Source organism: Vollenhovia emeryi, unplaced genomic scaffold, assembly GCF_000949405.1.
Source record: "Vollenhovia emeryi isolate VEMERY1.0 unplaced genomic scaffold, V.emery_V1.0 DF939145.1, whole genome shotgun sequence".
Lineage (NCBI taxonomy): Eukaryota > Metazoa > Arthropoda > Insecta > Hymenoptera > Formicidae > Vollenhovia > Vollenhovia emeryi.
Window position 1 is genome coordinate 1,241,658 of NW_011967221.1, and position 6,267 is coordinate 1,247,924.

Genomic DNA, 6,267 nt, shown 5'->3' on the forward strand with positions numbered 1-6,267 from the left:
GGATCCGTAACTTCATCTAAAATAGAAAAGTGTGAAAAAAAAACGAAACTCCCCCTTCGTACCGGCCGTAATAATTCGTGCAACCCCGCGTACAATTCTCTCCCGTCGCTTTCGAATTGACATAAAAATCGCGGAGGATCGAGGCATTCGTGGATCGAGCAGGCTTGCGAAGCGTCGCGGCGCAAAATCGCGCCAAGTAGGGAGAAGGTGCCGTAGGTCTCGCGAAATTACGTTACGCGAAAACTTGGCGGGATGCACGCGCGTGTCGAAGTGCGTCTCTTAGTCACGTCGAGGGCGCGGGGAGGGGCGCGGTGTAGGTGGAGGGTGGAGGGCGATGGAGATATCAGGCGGAGATATCCTCCGGCTCGTCTCAAGTGCTGCACACGCATGTGCGCGCGCGCACGTACACACACTCACACACACGCCCTCGAAAACGAGCGAGAGGAAGGGAAAGGAAGAAACGCGGAGGATGGAAGGGAAAAAGGGATAATGGGAAGAGAGAGAGGAAGAAATGCCTCTCCGGAGTAACCAACGGTTACAACGATCGACTCTTGGCGAGTTGGCCGAGTACACGCGCGGTAGCGTGGACGAGGAAATCGGTAGCCGATATAAATTCGGAGACACGTGTACCGAGAGAGCGAGATAAAGCAGCGGGAAGGGGGGGGGAGAGAGAGAGAGAGAACGAGAGAGAAGGAATTATAAGGAACGAGGGTGAGAGCGAAGGGAACGAGAGGGAAGAAAGCATAGGTCAGGGGTGTATTCACCTGGCGCCGCCCCAAGTCACGCCTACCTGCGCGATTCCGAGCGTAGGTAGGCACGCCTACGCGTGCTGCACCAACACGCGACGCACACACAGGGTACGCACACGCGCGCGGCCCCTGCATCTACGCCGGCCGTGCATCCTCTACGTACACGCGCGTGCACGTGTGTGCGCGGGTCGCGCAGGCAGGTGTGTGCGGGCGCCCGATCGGAGCGCGCTAAGCCTACGCCTACCACTGCCTCCACGATCCGTGCACACACACATCGACGAGAAACGCGATCGACTATTGCCGCCGTCGACGCCGCCGCCGCCGCCGCCGCCGCCGCCGCGCCGAGTCGCGTCTGACTCCTACCGCGAGCACCGTCTGTTACTACTAGCCCAGTTAGAGGCATCGCGCGGGGCGCGCGTTTCGCGAGTTTGCGGATCGGGTCACCCGGTTATACGTAGCGGCACCCGCGTCGCTATGGGCTCGCTATGGGCTGGGATTCGGGCCGACGCCGGTATCCGATCTTTGGATACCAGCGACGGACGCGTGCCCTGAAAGTCTGTACTGACCGCCAAAGAGCGCGACCCGAGGACTTTCATGTAGAACGATAGAATCCCGCAAGGGGTACATTTTGACACGTAGATATACGTTTGCCGAGGTAATCGCGATTTGAATCAACGATGTTATCGGTGATGATTGAATTAGGGGAAATAACAAAAAATTAGGTAGAAGATATTGGTATTAAGAAACATAGTAAATTAGAGGAATTGTAAGTCAAATGATATGCGTTTTAGAATTGCGAATAACGAACTTTATAAATTTATTTGTAGAATAAATAGCAAAGTTTATTTTTATACAGAAGCGCTTGACTGTCTGTATATATGCGGAAACTGTTCAATTAAATGAATAAATTTATATTTCTCGGATAAGCGATTAAGCGGGGAGATTTTATCGCTCTTAAATAAAAAAATCTTCGCGCGATTGTTACTATCAATATCGCGAATATCGATAGTATTGATTGCACGACGGTCGCGATTAGATTCTTTAAGTAGTCGGAGGAAGAAATAACTGAATCTCGGATGTCGCTTGCCGATGGAGCGAGACGATTAAAAATTCGTTTATCGCGTCGAGAGAAATTGCAGAGAATTTTCTCTTAAAATTTACCCTGAAAATCATGTAATCGTGGGTATTTTGAAAAACTACGAGAGCTTTTCGAAATATTACCGCACGTTCTACCAGTAAAATGTATACTAAATATAATTACTAGTATAATTTATGGTAAAATTAAGAAAACTCGTAAAACGCTACGTTGTCCCGCGACCACGTGATTTCCGATAAATTTGAAGAAAAAAAAAACTTGTCTCCACGTGTCATTAACGCCCGCTATCAGTACTTTAAAACGTCGACGGTGCCGTCGATCGCATCGTACGATAATCGCGTCGGACAATTTAAGCCGGACGAAGAAGCGATTAAATGAACATTATCAGATGATTATCATTATCACGCTAGAAAAAGAGAGAGGAAAAAAAAAGTACAGGTTCAATGCCACGTTTCAACGGCTCCGAGTAGCCGTCGGTGCTCCGGGCGTCGCGCGGCACATCGACGCGGCACGAATCAAATCGGTTTACGTCGCGATTGTATTTTTTTGCGAAACTTGCAATTTTTCTTTCGTAACGTGAAAGGACGGGCAGCCTCGCTCGCGTCGTCGTCGTCGCCGCCGCCGCCGTCGCCGCCGCCGTCGCCGCTGTCGGGTTCGCATCCGCGCGCACGTGTGTTTCACATCTACGGGACGAAGACAGAGGAGGCGCGCGCGTGTATGCAACGCGCGTCAGCGAGATGCGGCGGTGTATACTCGTGAAGCACGTGCATCCCGCCCCGCGTCCCTCGCTGCGACGGGCCGCGGGTACGTGCCTGCTTGTCGCTCCGTTATTAATGGGATCTCTTCCGCGGGAATTCCGCCAATAAGGTCGACGCGGCAGGATCACGGCCTCTCTCTCTCCCTCTCTCCCTCTCCCTCTCTCTCTCTCTCGCCTCTGTCGTCTACCCCCGCGTTTTTCCCCGTTCGCCCCCTCCCCTCCCCTCCCCTTCCCGCCCGATGACGACGCTCAGCCTTGTCAAGCCGCTCTTTCTCCCTCTGGTCGAGCTTTTCAAAGTACACCGCGTACATGTAAAAAAAAAAGTGTAGAAAAAAGTTGTACGCCCGACACGTCATATCTTACGGGGCGTGCAGCTCGCCGACGCTCTCGCCGACGCTCGATAACCGCGTTTGATGAATACCGATTTACCGCGCCGCGTATACGTGCGTGTACTTGCGCGCGCGGACGTGCGGACGCGCGAGGGGGTGGGCGGGGGCCGAAGGGGGCATCTCTCACCTGGGTGTTACGCGTGGTATCTTTTATCCCGCGCGCGTCCGTGCGCGCGAAAAGCGTTTGCAAAACAATTTGCTATCGCCCGGCCGAAACGCAGTCGAAGGCCGCGATCGTGTATCAGAGAGGATCGCGAGGGTAGGGTATCAATGCGCGATACGCGAAACGCCGAAACCCGCGCGACATACAAATGTGATATTTTACGCGCGAACCACTTTCCGGGTGAACTTAGCGCGTCACGTACCCGCGGAGACAGAATCGGAATCATTTATTAAACGGCCTGGGACGAGTCCCCTCAAGCGTATAGGCACTTGCGGCAAGCAATAAGCTAGGCCGATGCACTTGAAATTTTGAGAACACATAACGCATACATACATAAAAGCAGAGAGAGAGAGAGAGAGAGAGAGAGAGAGAGAGAGTGTGTGTGTATTTAAGATGTGATTCGCGCAAGTATTCGAGGCGTCCTCGCTTTTTCAGATATTTTGGAAGCGCGACATTTTCCGCGCGGAGCATCGGGACGTACCGTCGTCGGCTAAATGCCAGCGTTGAACGATATAACGAAGGCTGAGGGTACCGAGAATTATCAGCATTGTCGGACGTCGGTCGTATTGTGCGCCCGCTGCATATTTCGCGCCCAAGACACATCCGTTTCCGTCGTTGCCTCCACGGGGCAGCATTGTATAATCGCGATACTTAGTAAGCACATAGTCCGGGATCCACGAATGCATTTCCGCGTCACTTTCTTCCGCGGGCGTGCATTTCGCGCGCGTTAACAGTTTGCGAAAGAAACACCGCGCCGCGCGCGGTACGAAGGGGACCGGCGTGAGGTATAAATTATTCGAGAGTGTTTGTACGTCCTTTTCTTCTCTTTTTTTTTTTGCGTCGCGTGTAATGCGAACGAAGCGAGCGTACACGGGGGAAAAAATGACGTTGTATCAGCGAGATCAGTGTAATTGGAATAAAATGGTTGAGACAACATCGGTATTGATAAATGAAAAACATCAGACGGCTGTCTCAATAATCTGGATATTTAGTTCGACGCTTATACAATTGAGATCCGCAGCAAATACAATCGAGTGAATTATTTATGTTCGCGGCGGCCCGCGAGACGTTAACGTTCAATTCAAGCGACTCCATGTTTTTTTAATTCAACGGCATTTCTTTTCCGCGCACTCTGTTCTCTTCCTTTCCTCCCGGCGCTGCAAAGTTAAACGTCGCAGCGCTTTCCCGAAGTGCCGCCGCCGGTCTGTCGAGGCTCGGTTACAGTGGGATCGAATTTTTCGTGCAATTTCCCCGGTTTCTTTGATTCCCCGGTAATCAGCGGATACGGAGGATAGAAAAGAGGGAAAGAGAGATCGCGCATGAGACACGTACATCTACACATGTACATGCGTACACACAGCCACACACACACACACACGTACACACACGCGCAGAGACAACGCAGTGTTCAATATTTTCGGAGTCACCCTGTAGATCGAAAATGTCGCATATAGTACTAACAGATTGTATAACACTTAAGCTTTCCATAACGATACGAAAGACATACGAAACCTACGAATTGTTATGTTTTCTACAGTAACGTTTGTACTACCGACTTACAACAATATTTGTACAATATACGATAAAAGAGAAACGTGTACCTATACAACATAGGTTACCCAGATGCAATAACTTTTTTAAACGGTGTTAATGGTTACCGGAATATTTTTCATACTTGTAACGACTCGTCGCGGCACCCGGCCGCCCGGCCGCCCGCACGCCCGTCGCGTCGCGGCGCGGACGCGGCGCGGCGCGGCGCGGCCGGATACCCGCGGCAACCACTACTCGTTTCGTTTTGTGCCAACCAGAGTCTTAGATTTTGCTTTTCCAGGATTTAATAACGTGCTGTTAAAGCGTAACAACATGTAACCGGACCCTTAAGGAATCGAATGCCCATGCCATTCCACTTTAGCACATCTCGACACCAAGCACCCACGCCCATTCGCTTGATTATCGAATATTAGAGGGAGAGAAAGAGACAAAAAGAAAAAGGAAAGCGAGCGCGAGAGAGTATGCGTGCGTGTGTGTATGAGTGTGTAAAAGAGAGAGAGAGAGAAAGTTGAAAGACAGAGGGAAATGTGTAGTGTACACATAGTTTGTCAGCAAAAAAAAGCGAGCGTTGTTCTTCGAGCGAGCGAGAGACGGAATTTGAGCGCCGACGAGAAAATGTTTGTTTGCGACGAGACTCTCGAAACTATCTCGCGGCGTTAGTAATTCGATTATCGGACTTTGCGAGAACGGATACGGGAGAGCTGTAAACGGAACGCAAACGCCAATGGTGCCGTTACGATCTCTCCGCGATGCATTCGACAATGTGCACTCGATATTCCGATGCACCGAGTTGTCGCGGAAAATTAAGAGCAATATAACTTGCGCTTGTCAGAGCTCAGAATAAAATTAACTTTTTAGAAACGTAAAAACTCTCGATGCTTAGCGCGGCAGCGTCCACCGAGGCTTCTCTTCTCCTTTTCGCGCTTGAGGGAAGACGTGTTTAATTGACAATGCCGAAAGCGTCTTTAATTTTCCGTCACAAAGGCGACGCAATCAAACGTTTAATACCTCAATTACTTGTTTCGAGATTTGCCCGGCCGCACTCTGGAGCTCCCGAGTTCTTACGGCGACGAATTAAGATTCGCTAAATTGTCAGCTTGTCGAGCCGTCGAGTTTGAAGCTCGGAGAGCAAAGGGAGAAAACGCCGAAAATAAAAACGCAGTCGCATATCGGCAAAAATGTGTAACGTATTGTTCGTCGACACTGCAACAAATCACGCGATTTATTTGCAATTTTATCCCGGGCTGAGCGAATTAATTTTTCGCCATGTACGCTACGCGATCGTGTCTATTGAATTTTTTAAAAAATTTTATATCAAAGCAAGAAACGCACGAAGAAGGGGAATACGCAGAAATATTTTGAGCACAAATATTTCGGCATCGCGAACCAAACTACTTTTTGTCGCCGATAACATTATCACGTTGATGGAAACATCACGTTTGTATTTTTAACGCGCAATTAACGATATATATCTTGGTTTTCTTTTTTAAGATGCTCTCAAGACGCTCGCACGACTTTTTACATCTGTCGAGTACGTCGGTATATTTTTAAGTCGTTTGTAC